The sequence below is a fragment of the Acinonyx jubatus genome, chromosome A1 (assembly GCF_027475565.1).
Source record: "Acinonyx jubatus isolate Ajub_Pintada_27869175 chromosome A1, VMU_Ajub_asm_v1.0, whole genome shotgun sequence".
Taxonomy (NCBI): domain Eukaryota; kingdom Metazoa; phylum Chordata; class Mammalia; order Carnivora; family Felidae; genus Acinonyx; species Acinonyx jubatus.
This window is the reverse complement of record NC_069380.1, coordinates 119,634,555-119,654,082: the sequence shown is the minus strand read 5'-3', so window position 1 is coordinate 119,654,082 and position 19,528 is coordinate 119,634,555. Positions and strand designations below refer to the sequence as shown.

The 19,528-nt window shown below is 39.3% G+C and overlaps 1 protein-coding gene across 1 annotated transcript in view; it reads left to right on the top strand.

The window, feature by feature from the left end:
* The window catches only part of PRELID2 (PRELI domain containing 2), a 186,781-nt gene extending 171,567 nt beyond the window's left edge, over positions 1-15,214 (top strand). Inside the window, exon 8 of the transcript XR_003415018.2 lies at positions 15,052-15,214. The gene's annotated coding sequence lies outside the window, so the exon portion shown is untranslated. The remainder of the gene's footprint in view (positions 1-15,051) is intronic.
* Positions 15,215-19,528: the final 4,314 nt, after the last annotated feature.

Below are 19,528 nucleotides of genomic sequence, written 5' to 3'. Positions count from 1 at the left end.
GAGCTGTCAGCACAGAGCCCAACACAGGGCTCAAAGTCATGAACTGTGAGATCATGACCTGAGCCAAAGTCAGACGCTCAACCGAGCACCCCTATCTTCTGTGTCTTTTCTAATACACATGCTGATTCATAGGGGGGTTCTAATCATCCCAAGGAAAGAAGCTTCCAGATAGAGCTGAGAAAGGACAGAAGTAAAGCAAAAAACAGAGGAACCATTTTCTAACGCATGGTCATTTGAGGCTCCTTTGCACTGAGGAGATCATGTGGGAACAAGCAGAAGAGGAAAAACTATTCACTTTTCTTAGCTGGTGCCAAGTCTATTATGACATGAGAAACTTCATGATTAATAGCCCTTTCGAACTACAGTATCTAGCCTTGGCAAGCTTAATGTTTAAATACTCAGCACCAGGTAAGTGGAATATTTTCTTTAGAAAAAGGTGAGTAGTCTGTCTTCAATTATCTGTAGGTTTATCCTATAGAAGGGAATTCAAGTGAAATTCTTTCCCTCCTAAGTGAGGTATTCAATAAATGGTCCTTAGGACTCTGTATTCATCCTTCCTCAACTGTATAATATGCCATTTCTTTTTTAAATATGAAATTTATTGTCAAATTTGTTTCCATACAACACCCAGCGCTCATCCCAACAGGTGCCCCCCTCAATACCCATCACCCACCCTCCCCTCCCTCCCACCCCCCATCAACCCTCAGTTTGTTCTCAGTTTTTAAGAGCCTCTACGTTTTGGCTCCCTCCCTCTCTAACCCTCTTTTTTTTTTTTTTCCTTCCCCTCTACCATGGTATTCTGTTAAGTTTCTCAGGATCCACATAAGAGTGAAAACATATGGTATCTGTCTTTCTCTGTATGCCATTTCCTTAGAAGGCTTCTCAATCACCATTTCCTACCTGTACGTCTACAGTACTTCTCATAGCTTTCCAGAGTCCTGGTCTCAGGCTATCTGATAGTGAAACTAACAGCATAGTTACCTGATCTCCTTCTGCTATTCAATGGCCCAGTACAGTGTGCATCAGAGTCACCAAAGAAGTTGTTTCAAGTTAAAGATGCTCAGGCATCCATCAGAGAATCTGATTCAGTCAGTCCAGACAGCGGACACATTTTTTATCTGTTTTAGAGGGTAGCCAACCTGTATATCTGATCCCCTCAAAATCACTAATGATAAAAAGTCGATATTCAGATCAAATCAGAAAAGTTGAGAACCAGGTGATGAATTCTATTGTATAATGTTGCCTCAATAAACTTCGCTGTAGAGCTGATCATGAGGAAGGCTGAGGATGAGTAGCAGTGAGACAAGATGACTGACTTCAAGCATCAACTCAAGGGTTGACCTGACTGAGTTTGAACTCTAACTCCAAAGCATACTACTTATGTGACCTTGGGCAAGCTACTCGTCCCGTCTGTGTTTCAGCTTCTTCATTGCTAAAGTGATCATCATAATAGCAACTACCTCAAGGCTTAATGTGAGAACTCCAGGAGTTAATGATATAGCTAAAATACATACACTAATACCAACAAATGAGTGAGTCAGTGCAATGGTGGTTAACAATAAATACTGTCTGGGGATGCCTGGGTGGTTCAGCTGGTTGAGTGTTGTACTCTTGATTTCGGTTCAGGTCATGATCTCACAGTTCCTGAGTGTGAGCCCCACATGGGGCTCTGCGCTCACAGTGTGGAGCTGGCTCTCTCCCATTCTCTCTGTCCCTTCCCCACTCGCTGTCACTCTCTCTCTCTCTCTCTCTCTCTCTCTCTCTCAAAATACAAATATAAACTAAAAAAAACCCAATAAATATTGGCTGAGAATAGTTTATGATAATAGCTGATTTAACCTTTTCTTATAGCCTTTAAATCTCCACAGGTGAGCCCAATGCAAAACTAGGAATACAGGCAAACTCAGGCAGTTTAGATTTCAAAGTTTTTTCCCCAAAGGAAATTGGAGGGGCCCTACAGCATTATGATAGCATTTATTAATAAGATTTCTGACGATCTGACCATCATGAATTCAGCTTTAGTGACATCTATAATTATCCTTTGGAAATTTGCCCTAAGCTGAGACTTGACAGAATCTGTATGAGCAGATTCTGCCTCAGAAATTTTGCTTCCTGCTGCTGTTCCAAGTAAGTTAGTCATTAAAGACACTAGAGAAAAAAGGTTTTTGGAAGGTGAGCAGTTTAACAGTCGGCCATGATTAATAAAATGAAGGAGAAAAACAGCTAAGAAACATCCAGATACTGTGACAGGAAATTCATCTTACTATAGGAAAATAAAGTGTGAATAAACATTTAAGTGGACCAATTTGGCAAGACTGATATCTTGAAAGAAACTATGATAATACTGGTATTTATTATGATTAATATAAGAACTGAAAAATAAGTGACTTTATGATACAATCAAAATGAATAATTATGCATATAGTTTACTACATGTAAAAAGTGGTCAAAGTAACAGTAATTTATTTTTTTTAAGTAACATTAATTTCAATCATACAATAGTAAAGTCAAATAAGAATATATATATCACATATGTATATATATGTGTATACGTATATGTGTATATACATATGTATGTGTATCTACCTATAATGCATGAGTAATACAATGGAAATTTCCATCTCATTTTAATATTGAGTAGTGGTTAAAACTTTGAGTAGAAAATCTAACACCACATTGTCACTTGACAACTCTGAATGAAACATTTTAGTAATAGATAAAAGGCTTTTTCCAGGAAATAATAGTTTCCTGGCTAGGCAGACCATGAAAATAATGAAGTCCAAAACAGGGTATTTCAGGACAGATTTCTAAAATGCACCCACCCAGACCTCCTCAACCCTAACTACTCAACTTATAGCAAGCAAGGAAGGTGTAGACCATTAAGGTAGAGATCATTACAACCTCTCTCTTCCACCACACTCAAATTCCTTTGCTCTTAAAAATGAGAAATTAGGGGTGCCTGGGTGGTTCAGTTGGTTAAGCGTTCGACTTTAGCTCAGGTCATGATCTCACGGTTCGTGAGTTCGAGCCCTGCGTCACTACGGGAACTCATAGTGACTATCTGGGAAGTAAGTGTGTGGCAAATAATTCCAACTCTCACTATATGCTAATTCTGAAAAGAATTCTAGATCAAAGGTGTATTATGTAATATTCTTACACAGATTACAGGGCTATTTTACACTTTGTTATGTTAGCTAATATGTATTTAGTACCTGCCAAGCATCAGGGACTTTATGTACTTTTTCTCATTTAGTCTTCAGAGGGAGAGAGAGACCTAAAGAAGTCCCTCTCACTACCAGGTAGTCTGATGACAAATCCCTTGCTCTTAAGGAGAATTTCTAGATGTTTGTGGCCTCAGTTGTCAATTTCTCACTCTGAGCCATTCCTATTCCCAACCATTCCAGCTTCTGACTGTATGCTTTTGTTCTTCTCTAGAGACAAAATGCTCCACCAGTGCTATTATGACTGCTGTGACCTTGGCCTATCCCTGACCATGTTTTAAGCTCTTCCTTGATGGGGCACCTGGGTGGCTTGGTCGGTTAAGCGTCCGACTTCGGCTCAGGTCATGATCTCATGGTCCCTGAGTTCGAGCCCCGTGTCGGACTCTGTGCTGACCGCTCAGAGCCTGGAGCCTGTTTTAGATTCTGTGTCTCCTCCTCTCTCTGCCCCTCCCCTGTTCATGCTCTGTCTCTCTCTGTCTCAAAAAATAAATAAACGTTAAAAAAAAATTTTAAGCTCTTCCTTGAATTCTGGTGCACTAGTTTGCTTCAGAAGGTTAGCCTTCTAGTCCTGTGACCCCCTATTTCAGCCACATCTCAACACTTCTCAGTTCTGATACTAATTTCTAAAGCAGACAATGGGCCTGCCATACTTTTTGTATTGATAATTTGAAGTAGTTGCAGACTTCTAAAACTTGGCATAGTTTTTTTTTTTCCTTTTACAAAAATAACCTGTGCCAGCAATGGACAAGCAACCAGAGAGCAGCCCCACTCTTCAGATGGGACATGAGCTCTCCCATTTGCCATTAGTATTGTCTGCCTGGCCCCTATAAGCTTTTTCATTTTAAATTCAAAACAAGAGTTTGTTTTTTGGTTTTAAAATACTATTCAGACAGGGGCGCCCGGGTGGCTCAGTCGGTTAAGCAACTTCAGCTCAGGTCATGATCTCGCGGTCCGTGTGTTCAAGCCCCATGTTGGGCTCTGTGCTGACAGCTCAGAGCCTGGAGTCTGCTTCAGATTCTGATCTCCCTCTCTCTCTGCCCCTTCCCTAGTCATGCTCTCTGTCTCAAAAATAAACATTAATAAAATAAAATAAAATCCAGACACAGTTGTGAATCTCTACCATCTATTAACCAATATGTCATAATCTTGAAAAGAAATAGTGAAGTTTCAGCTGTGTCTTTGCAGGTACCATCACTTGAAGTATGTCAAAAGAGAAAACAAAATGGTCTCTTAGTAAGACTAAAATTTGTGTTTCCACAATCAGCTTTTCTTTAAAAAAATTTTTTTTTAAAACATTTATTTATTATTGAGAGACAAAGAGAGACAGAGCATGAGCAGGGGAGGGGCAGAGAGAGGAGGAGACACAGAGTCCAAAGCAGGCTCCAGGCTCCGAGCTGTCAGCACAGAACCCAACATGGGGCTCGAACTCACAAACCGTGAGATCATGACCTGAGCTGAAGTTGGATGCTCAACCGACTGAGCCACCCAGGCACCCCCACAATCAGCTTTTCTTATCAAGGCAAGTTTCATGAAGGAACAAAGTTTGAAGAATAGTATCACCTTGCATAGAAGCATAATATTACTGTTCTCTTATCCAGAGTTATGTACTCATACCCCCCTTTCATCACAGGACAGATGTGATGATCCAGATGGAGAATTACATTAAGCCTGATGACAACTCTATCTAAGCAACCTATTAGAGGGTCCCACAGCCATCACAATGAACTGAAAGATGGAAGCAATGACCAGCTGTGAGATTACTTGTGATGGGCAGGAACCTCAGTAGCTAACCTCCTCTGACAAGTAGTCAATTCCTTGAGCTTCAGTGTTGTGTGTTTTCTATGGGGACTGCAACCTCTGGCTCAATAAAAGAAGCTAATTAATGATAAACTCTGTTATGGGGAATTAGAACTGACAGCTTAATTCTGTACTTGGTTCTGACAACTTTGGTGGGATTTCCTAGGTCCCATCAGTAAATCTGTAAGCACATCAACTGAGGCGACCCAAATAATTACCTCTAAGTATTTCCTGTGTAGGAACCTATCATACAGATACATTCCTGTGTCTACTATGTCATTTATAGCAGAACCACTTGCAAAGAAAAAGTGGAAACCTTGTGAGTGTCTATTAATGATGAGTAGAGTGAAGACTAAACAAACGAAAATTTAACCAATCTGTTATTAAATGTCAATGAGATGAAATTAGGATTTTTCTTTGTTTGTTTTTGATGACTACAAGGCAGGGTTGGCACATTTTTTTCCCATAGAGGGCCAGATAATAAATATTTTAGTTTTACATGCTACAAGAACTGTATCATAACTACTCAACTCCGCTTTATAGCACAAAAGCAGCTGTAGATCTGAGGCAAACAAATGAGCATAACTGTGGTCCAATAAAACTTTCTAAAACACGTGACAGGCTAGGCTTTAACTGGTGGCCACAGTTTCTCAAACCTCTGATAACAAGAATCCTTCAACACTGTAATTAACCTACACAACACCCATCCACACAGATCTTCACACCCTTCTACTAAATCATAGTAGCTAACATTAAGTAGAGAATAATTATTCTGTACCCTGCTAAGCCTGTCATAGGCACTAGGTAGAGTAATCTTTATAACAAAATGTTCCTACTATTCCCATTTGCCAAATGAGGCACTGAGACAGAAAGGGTTACATAACTGCTTTTGCTTGTAGAGCTGGGAAGAGACAGAACCAGGATACATCACCTCATTAAATCTGCAGCCCATCTGTGATAAGCTGGGCCATGTGAACATGCAGCTTTAAATCATTAAGCATGATACAAATGACAGTCATATTATGAGTAATGGCTTTTGCTTTATAGAGAAGGAGGCAGAAATTCAAGTGGATCCACAAAATCCACACAACATGTGGGTCTGGAGTTACTCACAGACCCCCGCCTCTTGATCTGGCTGCCATCCATTATCACATTATCTTCCAATTAAGTCACTGCCACCATCAAATCAAAACAGTGACTTAGAAAATTGTTTCTTTAGGGCATTTCTTTGTCTTCAGTGAAACAGCCCCAAATCCTCACTCCTTCTCTGACTGCTTGATTGGCACCCTCACCTGCATCTAACCCTGGAGGTAAATGTTTACTTCGGCTGGGGCAACAAGGAGGATTACATTGCTGGGAGAAGTGATTATTAAGCTATTAATCAAGACTGCCAACAGAGACTTACATATCTTAGTAATAAATTGTGAAAACACCTAAGAATTAGCTACTTAACAAAACTGAATTTGATGAAAAGCCAAACTGACAAGCCTCTCCCCCCACATCCAGGCTAATTTTTCACCAACTATATGTAGGAAGCTATGAAAATACCTCTCCAAGATAGCTGCCCATTCTGTACACTCAGAACAAATTGAGAGGGCCCTTTCTTACTGCAGCATGCTATTTTCCTGCAAACCTCCCACTCACTATAAGCCAGAACAGGCTTCAACTACTGGAAACTAGCTAGCAGCCCAAACTGTAGCTTTCTCACACCAAATGGCAAATTAAATTCAGGAATTCTCAGAGGAGCAATCAAGAGGTTTTTATAATGGACTCCTCTGTGCCTGCCCAACGGCAATGTTGGTACGGTAAAGAATAATCTGGTGGAAGAAGTCTACAAGGGACTCCAGGATATCTTTATCCTCCTAGGAATTCAAAGACTTTATTCACAACTTCTCTGAGACTGCCCATAATGGGAGAGAGGTGATTCCCAAAAAGGAAATCATGGTCTAGTTAAGAAAAAGCAGGCTATGCTGGGTGGCTGGAGTCTAGCCACAACTTGGATATTGAGATCACTTTCTTATCACCTACAGCCTCTGGTTAGATGCTCTCAGAAGCCCAGTGAGAAAGTAATGCTAAGCATTATGATCCTCATTTTCCACCAGAGGAAATGCAGGCAATGATAGGATATGTGACCTAGTTTATCAGCTGGTATGGGACAGAGCAGTACGGGAACCAGAGCCTTCTGACTCACAGTTTATACTCATTAAATTGAAGACCAGTATAACTAGGAGGGGGGGAAACAGTAATCTTTCCTAATGCCTTGGGGGAAAATGATCTTCATCCACAAATTTAACCAGCCTGAGAAATAGTCCCCAGCCCTTTGCACTTATCTAGGGTCATGGAGAAAAACTGGGAGGTAGAACCAAATTCCACTTGTGTGATCTTTGATAGGAAATATAACTTCTCTGGGCCTCAGCTTTACTCACTTATAAAATGTGAAGAACACTTTTCTTGATTATCTTCAGATTTATAGAGGCAACAAGATATAAAAGTACAGGTGCAAGTTCTTCAACAAAGCACCAAAGGCCCTTTATAGTTGTAAGCTTCAGTATGACCTGCCAGTCTGCTAATACACAATTACACGCTGGAGGCACAATTTAGGTTTTCATTATATTATTTTTTCCAAGGCATAGTTTCTTATGAACTTGCTCTACTTTTGTTTTTCCCCCTTTAACCTAGGGTAACACATATGAACTCATTAGCCCAAAAAGTATAATTTTCATTTACAGCAGCCAACAGTCTGTGCTAAATGGCAAATTTCAAATCTCATTTACTGTGCATATCCCTTGTACACTAAATTCTACCATGAATATGACGATGACGTGGCTCAGCATCATAGAATGTGAATGATTTGAGGGAGTTAATTGATAGTTGATCTCAGGTAAAGCCAGGACCCTTTAAAGGCTTTTGTCTTTTTCCAAGAATGCTTTATAATAACTTAAGCAAAGAACTCAGGTTTTGTAGCCAGGCCAATGTGGGTTCAAATCCTAATATAGGCTCTTGTTGGCCATTTGATCTAGAGCCACTCACGTAAGTTCTTGAGTCTTCATTTCCCTGTATACAAATTGGGAATACAAATATAGTTCACAGTACTATTGTAAGACTTGGAGATAATGTATGTAAAATACCTAGTACCCCAAGCAGGAGGTCATCATCACTACCATATTACTATTAGTATTATGTGGACAATATTGTTTAATCCTCACAATATTAAGAAATACTTACTGTTTTCAACAGATGTAGAAATTGGATCTTAGAGGATTTAAATCACTTGCTTAAGATCAATGACTAAATAGTACCCTTGAGATCTGTGTTCTGTGAGAGCACACACTCAACACTCAACTATGCCATCATTGTTATGGTTAACGTTATTGCATTTCCCTCAACTTTCTTACGGCGTACATCTGACAACAGGTCAGGGAAAAATCTGGAGAGCACATGATGCAACAGCTCACTCTCTGGATGGCATTCATCAGTATGGGAAAAGAGCAGGTTACTGGAGTTAAGAGAATAAGTCTGCCTCTTCCGAGTCACGTGACCTTAAAGACGTCTTCTGCTGAGCTCTAATATCCTCATGTGCAAAGTGAGTTTAATCCTCAGGACTCCATGGCATAGCTTTAAACATCAAATATGGAAGTGTGTGTGACAATCTTTTGTGTAGTGTAAAATACTACATGATCATGTTTATGTGAATTGTTTTAGTTCATGGGCCGCTACCATGGGCCAAGTCATAAAGGAATGTCTATAGAAGCTGCTTTACCCTGTTGTAGAAAGTGAGGGAAAACATTTCTGGCTCCACTAAAGGAAACACCTACATCAGCTTTACCCCACTGTTAATGACACAGAAGAGCATCCAATCCAAAGTCTTATACCTGCATGTGCAGGATGTGAGTCCAAGTCTTATGAAAATAGTAAATGATAAACTGCTTAATCAACATATCTCCCCAAATCACAGAATACAGAGTTAACAATATAGGAGGTAGATGTGATTAGCCCTGTGTAATCATGTTATTTAAACATTTCCTTAAAGTCAACTCTATACACTGTTTTCATGGCCTCAATATTGCCACCAATTTTCTCTTCCTGTCAATTACCATATAAAACTAGAAAAGATGGATTTGACTCTCCTAGGCACCAATATCCAAAGCTCTATCTTTCTGTCATTGAAAACACATAGACGCTTGGAAAGTTAGGAGAGATTGATCAGACAGTAGCCAGAATGAGAGTTATTTGGCAGGCCTTACAATTCATGTAACAGCTGTGTGAGTACTTGCTCCTTGAGAAGCCATACTCTGGAGAGGTGGACAAGAACTTACACCTGCATGACCTGGTTTAATTATCAACCTAATTAGTATTGACCAAAATTGCCCATCCTGGCTGATGAAAAGGTAGTTCATGTCACAGCTGGCCACTCAAAACAGGCCTCTTGTCTAAAGCCCCTCCTTAGGTTTTTCTGGGGGTCAATGTGCATATTTCAACTTCTTTCCAATGAAGTACATTGGGGTGTACACGCTACAGGTGTGAAGTCCTAACTTAGTAAAGGGAACAATTATCTTGTGGTATTTGTGACAGGGTTCTCTGTCTGCAAGAAACTAGTCTGGTAATAACAATTAATGGAATTACCTATGGACTCCTTGTGTGAGACACTAGATGGACATGCACAGTACTGCAGGGTATAAAACAAGGTATCATCATGCATGTTAGATAAAGTATCTAGTATACTAACAGATCTTTAATTGTGGGAGCTGAATAATGTTCTTCTGAAGACTAGGAAAAACTATGCTCTGCACCCCTCCACATAAGACCATATGGACAGGAGGGCAGGGCTATGTCCATGTTGTTCAGTATTCATCCCAGGTGCTTAGTACAAGTGGCTGGCATACTGCAGGCTGTTTATCAACACTGATGAATGAAAGAAGTCAGTAAAGGTAAGCTAGCTATCTGGAATCAGAGGCTAACATTTGGAGTAATGTACCAGTTCTTGAGAAAGAAATTTGTTCTCACCTGCTTTATTTAGCTTTAATGTTTTATCCAAGCATTAACTATGTAAGAACTTACCAGGGCATAGAAAGTATTGTGGGCATAGTGAGATTTCCAGTTGGCCTATGAAAGTGATAAAAGAAGATCCCAAACATTCACTGTGAGCTTGTCTCTCCATCCTCCTGCCCGAATCCCAGCTTCAGGTGGTTGTATCTACATGGCAAGGTCTTATTCTCACAACTGCTCTTACTACATGGATCCATTGTACCAATTTCTTATTCTCACAACTGCTCTAACTACATGGATCTATTGTACGAATTTTTTTTAGGCAATACAAATTTAAAAATAAACGTCAATACTCCAAACACGTTGAGACTAAAAAATTTGACCAAGATGGTGTAAGAGTTGGAATGAAATATTTAAGAATAGAGTTTAGGAGCAAGCCTTTCTTTTGTTTGTTTGTTTGTTTGAAAAATGTAGTAGTAGCTGAACTTTTCCAGCTTAAGTTAATATTGGTCAGCTAGTTAATCCCTTATTAGACAGAGTTCAGACTCTATAGTTAAATCTAATAATTATGATTATTATGATCTACAGTATTTACCCATGATTAATAATATTCTGCTCACACATTAATATGTGAATATTTAGAAAGTATTTCTTCTGTGTGAAATGTTCACAATCATTGAAAATAATTGTTTGCTGTCAGAAAGACTAGAGAAGATAAATAATCTTTAAATGCTGATAATCCAATTCTCTAAGCCAATCTTCGCCTTCACTATACCCAAGAATGCTTATGCAATTTTCTTGCTAAGAAACCAGGTAATTTCAGAACTTTGGCATGCATAGGATTCTCCAAGAGGGCTGCTTAAAATGCAAACTCTCTACCCATAAGACTCCCATTTAGTATCTCTGAGAACAAGGACCCCAAGACTATTTTAAATCATCATCCCAATGGATTCTGATTCACTAGGTTAAGGCCTAGTCATGGATTTATTTTTTCACTGCCTATTTATTCTAGTCATAATTTTGGAAGACAATCAATTCATAAGTGTTCCAAAATTACAGTCAGAAAATTATGGAGAAAATTAATATGGGATGTGTATAAAAGGAGTAGGAAAAGAAGAGTCTGGGACAATTAATTGTTCCTTCTTAAAGAGCATGGGACTTGCATAATTTAAAAAAGAATGAAACTCTTTGCAGAGAGAGTTTTGCTTTTATTTTTTGCTCCAAAAACTTAGCTTTATTTGGGGCTGGGAAAGAGTATTTTGCCCACCAAAAGATTACAAAGAATTGGGAGAGACAATCAAGTAAATAATTGTATAATATATAAGAAAACAGTATTTGAAAAAGGAGATTTACAATACACATGTGTTGAATAAAATGAACAAATGCCTTAACTAATGAATAACTATAGTAGCTTACGGGAAGAAATATATTTTTACAGATATTAGAATTTTCCATTTGATAAAGCTGTGTTAATACTAACTCTGGGATCCATTCTGTGAAACTATATTAAAGGTGACAACACATCTATTTTAAGTTTTTAGCTAGTAGTCCTTTTATACTAAGTAGCAGAAACTCCAATTAAGAGTCACTAGCATTGGGGTACCTGGGTGGCTCAGTCAGTTAAGCGTCCGACTTAGGCTCAGGTCATGATCTCGTGGTCCGTGAGTTCGAGCCCTGCGTTGGGCTCTGTGCTGACAGCTCAGAGCCTGGAGCCTGCTTTGGATTCTGTGTCTCACTCTCTCTCTGACCCTCCCCCCATTCATGCTCTGTCTGTGTCTCAAAATAAATAAATGTTAAAAAAAATTTTAAGAGTCATTAGCATATGCACACATTGAAAAAAAAGACAAACATAGACCACAGATTTACAAAAGTGAGAAGACCAAGAGTAGGTTTTTTTTTTTACTTTTAGGTACAGCTGGATTCAGGTGCGAGCACAAAAGTTGCTTTTTGGGGGGGGGGTTCTTTTCTTTTCTTTTTCTTTTTTCAAAATTCCAGCTCTCCTATCTCTCTACTCTACTTTTCTTTGCCACTCCATTCTCAAGCAAGCTAGCCTCCCTTTTCTTGGTGACAAAAAGGCTGCCATTAGCACCAGGTTTATAACTATCCTACTAATACTTTTAGCAGTAGAAAGAAAACAAAGCACTTCTATTCTGATAGCTCAACAAACTTCCCTCCAAATGAGCTCTGATTGGACCTGATTAACATGATACAGGCCACACTTCCATCGCTGAACCCATCACTGTGGCCAAGCACACGGGCTTAGTCCTGAGACACAACTACCCCTAGAATCAGAACGTGGCTAGCCACATTTGAACAACATGAACTGAGAAAGGAGGAATGTTAGTTCTCAAAGAAAACTTAAGGTAAGATTCACTATATACAAGTCTACTACAGATACTGTCAAACCAAAACCCCACTGAACCAAGAGAAATGGACTTTATAGAAAAACTCATGTAAGAGAGTAAGTGCATTCTTTATGGCATTCCTGGGTCAGAGGCATGTATAAACACCTTTGTAATTAAAAAAGAAGACAATAGTGACAAAATACTTTTCAAATGTTAAGAACATTCAGTTTGGGATGGTTCTTTGCAATCCTACATTGAGACAGGATAAAGGTTCATACAATTTTAGACCCAGAAGGACCTTAAAGACTACGTAGTCTCATTAACCGCACTGCAGATGAAACGAGAAAATTTCATCATTTGGTTCCTTTCTACATGTCCATTTCTATCGCTCACCATTTAATCTTTCTTTTTTTTTTTTTTTTTTTTTTTAACTATCTAACCCTCAACTGTCCAATGCAGTGGCCATGTCACTGCAGAGCACTTGAAATGTGGCTAGTTTGGATTGGGGTATGGTCTAAGAAGAAAATACACAGAGAATTTCAAAGACTTAGTATGAAAAGGTCATGTAAATTCTCTCAGTATTTTATAGATTACACACGGAAATGATAATATCTGGGATATATTGGGCTAAATAAGATACATGAATTAATTTCATCTTTTTTTACTTGTTTAATGTTACTAGATAATTTGAAATTATATATGTCGTGTTTGCCTATATGACTCATATTTGTGGCTCATGTTAGGTGAGCACTGTTCTCTCCACAGCTGCCTTTGAGTAGCTAGCACGTGCCGTACTCTTTCTAATCTCATGGTTACTGCACATATTGTTACCGCTGCCTGGAACACTCCTCCTCAGGTTCTGGCCTAAGGCATCCTCTTAGGAAGACTTTCCCTGACAGTTCTGTGCCCTTGTACCTGTTCTCGCAGCTCATTGCCATCACTGTGTTGTTACCATTTGCTTAACTGTCTACCTGCCAAGTCCCTTGAGATCAGGCACCAGGTCTTCCTTGCTCATGGCTGCTTCCTGAACTCTGGGCCTGGCACACTGTAAGCGCTTGGTAAGTAGTTACTGAACTGCTGGGGAAGGGAGGTTAAGTTACTGTCTCAGTTGTCCAAGAAACGTGTCCCCCCTCTCCTCCAGGAATAAGAAGTGTATCCCGCACAAATCTTCTCGAACTCAAGATCGTTTTCTTCACTCCTAAATGGAAGAACTGGTTCATTTGTATTTTTTTTCCTCGAAGGTGACACCATAGAGGGGTTTTGTCATCAGAGAATCGAGACGCTCCTTTGAGGCAATCGCAGTAGCAGGCTGCACAGCTAATAGATACTTCAATCAAATGGCTTGTGATCTAAGCAGCAAGACAAGCAGCTATCATAACATTTAAAACACACCCTATATTTACTTTCCAGCGTTTTAATTATAAAATCAGTGGAGTGTTAATGATTTAAGCATTAGCTTGCTCACTGGGAATTCCCAAACTCCTCTTTTTGAGGCATAAATTTCTAAGTTGCTCAATTTACCCAATTTATCAGAACAGTTTCCATTAGAAAATATGAATATTTAATGAGAAGAAAACGGACACAAGCCACTTCCCTTAAGCATCTAACGACTTACCGGAATAAATGAAATATATTAATAAAATACCTCATTTACTATTTCCATCATGGAACAATCATCTGCAGATGTCTCTAAACATTGTGCCTTGCTTTACACTAGAGCTGGATTTTTGTTGTGTCTATTTGGTTGCAGATTTTTGCTTGTTTATTGGGCAATCAAGGGACATCAGCAAAGTAAAAGGGTGTATCCCTAGATGTGAACCACTGCAAAAATATTTTAAAGTTTTCTCAAACCTCAGTCACACTGTTTATTCATACCTGACCCAGTGTGAATGAAATAAATGAGATATGTGTGTGTGTATGTAAGAGGCTGGTTCATACATCACTGTGTGCCCTGAATTTTGTAGCTTGAAAAGTGACTTCACACGCTTTATCGCATTGTCCTTCAGTGAAAGTTATCATTATTTCCAGTTTACAGAGGAATCAACCCAGGATTGGAGAAGTAACATGCTTGCCCCAGTACCAGGACCAAAACTTGGTGCAAGAGTTAAAATTTTCTCTCTTTGCTCTTCCCCAAACCTTCCTGATATATGAGCATCTTAAAAAGAATTTGCTTTCACAAAATTTCTAGTTGCCATCTTGATTTTATTATTTGCCTCTTTTTCATTCAACCCAGAGTGCTTGGCAAATAGTAAGTACTCATTAAATGTTAGGTATATTATTATTCTTTCTTTTAAAGTGAATTACTACATAGAAATCAGAATTCTTTAAAAGCTGGATTCTGTTGCACTAAGATTTCACTGTATTACTATCTTTTTAAGACATGTAACTAGACTTTATCCCATGGCTCCAAATTTGTATAGTCTGTCTCTTTATGGTTCTATGATGCTCTAAGGCAAAAGGCAAATTCTTCTAGTAATGTCAATAGCAGAGGTCCTTTAGAAGTGTCCTAATTTAAAGCCCTAATTGTCTCACTAAAGCCACTATAATGGTGTCAATTAGTACTAATTCTTCTTTCTGGGCCAGTGGGATGGTAAATTTCATGCTCTTTGGTTTCAAGTGATGTTGGTTTGTCTATTTTCACCAGCTTTTTTCATCTTTCTAATTTTTTTCACTTTCAATTTTTAACTCTTCTCTTTCCACAGAAGAGCACTTAAAACCTACTTTCACAATCCTCTAAGAATTTCCTTGATCCCCAATTCCTGACAACGTCATCAGAACTGAAGAGAGGCCCTGAAACATTTTCCATGCACAGAAAAGACCACCTAAATTTTTTTTTTCATTTTGCCTAAAAACACTGTGCGTTGTTTTTTTTGTTTTTTTGTTTTTTTGTTTTTTTGTTTTTTTTTTTTTTTCATGTAGATAAATGGATCCTAATCACGGTACTCTAACAGCAGCATTTGATCTTCTGGTTCAGGTTAGATGTACATTCACCCGGTAGCCAGTCTGGTTTAACCAAAAAGGAACAAGATTCTCCAAGTGGAAGCCAAGCAGAGAAATCAGAGACCAAGAGGGAACACTAAGAGGAATGGGACCAGAAAGCTTTGGTTTTAGAAGCTTCTCATTTCTCGGGCACCCGGGTGGCTCAGTCACTTAAGCATCCAGCTCTTGATTTCAGCTCCGGTCATGATCTCATGGTTTTTTAGTTCGCGCCTCGAATCGGGTTCTGTGTTGACTGCATGCAGCCTGCTTGGGATTCTGTCTCCCTCTCTCTGCCCCTCTCCTGTTCTCTCTCTCTCTCTCAAAATACATAAACATTAAAAAAAAGTTAAAGAAAAGAAGCTTCTCATTTTTTCAATGCATGTTAGAGTATCCGATGTGTGGGGAAATAGCACCAGAACAGTCTTCCCTCTCTAGAGTTGTAGAGCAAAGGGTTTTAGAAATGAAACTCTGTATTGCCTACTTCGTCACTACTGACAACTGGCTGTAATGGCCTGCTTTTGTTACCACTACTATTAGTTTGTTACACTCATTTGTTATAGCTACTATTAGTTTGTTACAGCCAGTATTAGTCACTTTATTACAGATAGTTTGGTGCCACATAACTGTACCAGTTAGCTCATTGTTGCCAAATGATACTAATACTTCATTGGCTATTTACAATAAGTTTATTTCTGGCTTACTAAAATCCAAAACCAGTGTTTGTAATCTGCAGGCATTTCTCTTCTAAGGAAATGGAGGTTCTGACATCTGGACTCGTTCCCTCCTGACCAATGCTTCCCACTGTTTGTGGCTAGACCCCAATCACATGGTCATATGTGCAGCAAGGCAGGATGGTATGTAGTCTGCTTATGTGTCCACACACACACACGTGTGCTTTCATAGAGACAAACAGGTTTGGGGAACAGTTAGAAAATTTCTGCTACAAACTTTTCAAACAAACCTTGATTTGAATCCTGGCTCAACTGACTATGTGTTCAGGAACATGCCACTTAAACTCTCTGGTAAGATAAGGATTATGATATTTTTATGTGGTTGGTATGAGGATAAATGATATAATAATAACACATTTCTAACGTCTCTGAGGTGTGACGTAACATCCCAGCCTTTCCACACTATTTCATAAAATTTTCACAATCCACCTGTAAAAGTACGTCCTATTATCATGTCTACTTTATAGACTAAGGTTGTGCTAAAGGAAGAAATAGCCAAACGTTCATGCCCCCCCTGTATCCTGCCCTATATAATGTGATTTTATGGTAATTCTAATGAAAAGATGGAATCCCTACCCGATGAATCTGGTTTGGCCTTATGACTTGCTTTAGCCAGTAGAATGTGGCAAGAATGAAACTGCCAGTTCTGAGCCTAGACTAGCCTAGACTACTAGCAGTTTTAATTTTGTTTTAATTTTTTTCTTGAGAGCCAGCACGAGAGAGAGAGAGACAGAGACAGAGACATTCTTAAGCAGGCTCCCCACTCAGCCCAGAGCCCAATGTGGGGTTCTACGTGGGGCCTGATCCCACAACCCTGGGACCGTGACCTGAGCTAACATGAAGGTCAGACATTCAACCGACTGAGCCACCCAGGCGCTCCAACTGTTTGAGAGCCTCACAGCCACCCTGTACGCAAGTCTAGGCTTGCATAGTGGAGTACATGTATAGAAGAGCCAGGTCAACTGAGGCTATCCTAGCCTCATCCATGCTCCCAGTTCACTCGACAGCTCCTCACAGATACCTAGGCTAGCCAAAATGAAACCAGCCAACCTGACCCGGCCCACAATAACCACCTAGGCAACCAGGCTTATGAGCTTAATAAATTCTGTATTTGCCTACTTTTGTGTGGATTATTATACAGCATTATTTGTGGTAATAAGTAATTAAGGCAGAAGTTCTGAGAGGCTGTATTATCAGCTTAAGGTCACATAACTAGTAAGCAAGAGAACCAGGAGTGGAACCATCATGTATGTCCTTATGTACTACAAAGTGCTAAGATAATTATCTTGTCAAACTGGTTGAAGTGCTCAACAAATAAAAGCCGTTAATATTGTGCTCTATTATTAAACTCTACAATCCAGGGCAAACTAGTATTTGCCTCATCAATGTCAGTTGCTCACACCGTTTTCTCCAAAACTAGCAGTACACCTGACATGCAGTATGTCTTCAGTAAGTATTTATTGGATGAATCACTGGAGGTTGGCTACTCAGATCAATCAGCAATAAGCATGCCCTTGAGGGGCTGAGACTCTGAAAGGGAAGACCAAATGCAGATGTAAATAGTGGTAATATAAGATGCAAACGGTCAAATACCACAGGGAGGGAAGGAATCGGTAGAGTATTCTCGAAATTCAGAAATAGGAGAAATTACTTACTGCAAAGGAGGCAGTAAGTATTTCACTGAGAGGATGATGTCTGATTACTATCTTCACCACAAAGACTTTGAATATATGAAGATTATAAGCGTGGAGCATTCCAAGCATGGGGATATCAAGAACAATGCATGGAGACAAGAAACTGGGGGGTGGGAGGGAAGGAGGGTGGGTGATGGGCACTGAGGAGGGTACCTGTTGGGATGAGCACTGGGTGTTGTATGGAAACCAATTTGGCAATAAATTTCATATTAAAATTTAAAAAAAAGAAACAATGATAGGAACACATGGAAACAGTGAATGGTTTTTTCCATTGGGTGAAAAATAAATTCAGACTACTTTATGATAATCAGAGTTCATGGGATCAAATCCCTACCCGACAATAGATTCTGACACTTAGCTGCATCTGGTTCTAATTCCCATCACTTAATTCATCTCTTCCTTATTCATTCATTGATTCTTACTTTTATTTATTCTTCCTTTCAACATTCTTTATCTAAGAACATAGCTAAGTAGCATTTCCAAAGAGGGAGAATTATTTTCATCTGCTATTTTAAAATGGAGTGTAAGATTCTGAAAGGCAAAGGCCACTTTTACTCTTCTCTGATTTCTCAGGCACCCATCACAAAACAGTGCTCAAATGTAAGCTGAAGACACAAACATACAAAAACACCAGCGGGCTTTAAATTAATTTAAAGTTGATTACGGGACAACCGACCCTTTGTCCCCATAAGATACTCAGTTAATGTCCATTATCAGTTACCTCTATACAGCTTAATTATACTTCTCATTAGATAAATCTATATATTAATGGGAATCTTTTATGTCCACTTACTGTGCTGGGCATCAGGCTGAGGAAGTTGTCTAAGATAGGATCCTTGTTCTCACAAGCACAGAGAGGCAAATGCCAGTGACTGTTTCAGGCTCTGAGGGTCCTACAGTGAATGAGTCTGGACCTTTTCAGAGAGCTTCCAGCCCAGAAAGGGAATACCTACAAAAAAGAAAAATGCAATTTCAAAAACCTTAATACAATTCCTAAAAGTAACACATGCCATAAGATAATAAAATAATGCCATATAATGGGAAGTGACCAAGTCTAACTTCTTCAAACAGGAGCTTAGGAAAGACTGTCTCAAGAATTTATATTTAAGCGTCATGGGATGATCTGAAGACAAAGTATTCCAGGCAATGTGAGCGGCAAATGCAGAAGCCTTAACTCTGGAATAAACTCAGTTATCCTATGTACTTAACTATTTCAAGTGAAGTAAGTACTTTTTATTTTTTAAATATAATTTATTGCCAAGTTGGCTAGCAAACAGTGTATACAGTGTGCTCTTGGTTAGAAAGAGATACTGGCGTACTAACCAGTCAGTGATTCAAGTTCAGAGCTAGCCACACACTCCAGTGAGACAATCTCACTTCAAGCACCTTCAGAGTGAGCATGCACATGTAGAGTATGAGTCTGCCTGCTCTGTTAACCACAAATTATCCTTGGCTGTCAACCCTGAATTGGAGCCCACCTGGCCTGGCTTCCCCTCTAGCTCTATGTCATGCTGTCAAGTTCTTGGCGCCCCTGGATGCCTGTGGTAAAATGGCAATCATGATCATTGCAATCTTTCCGCCCATCCTACCCACCACATGTCTCTCCCTGACCAGAGTCTCCTCAGCACCTCAGGGCCATCAGCCAGCATGCTTTATCCACAGATGTAAGGTGATGTGTGTTCAGCCTTCTGCTACATCAAATTGTTGGTGGTTATCACCCCAGGAAACAATGTGTTGATCAAGACAAATGAAAAGAATTTCATTTAGGAGTTTTG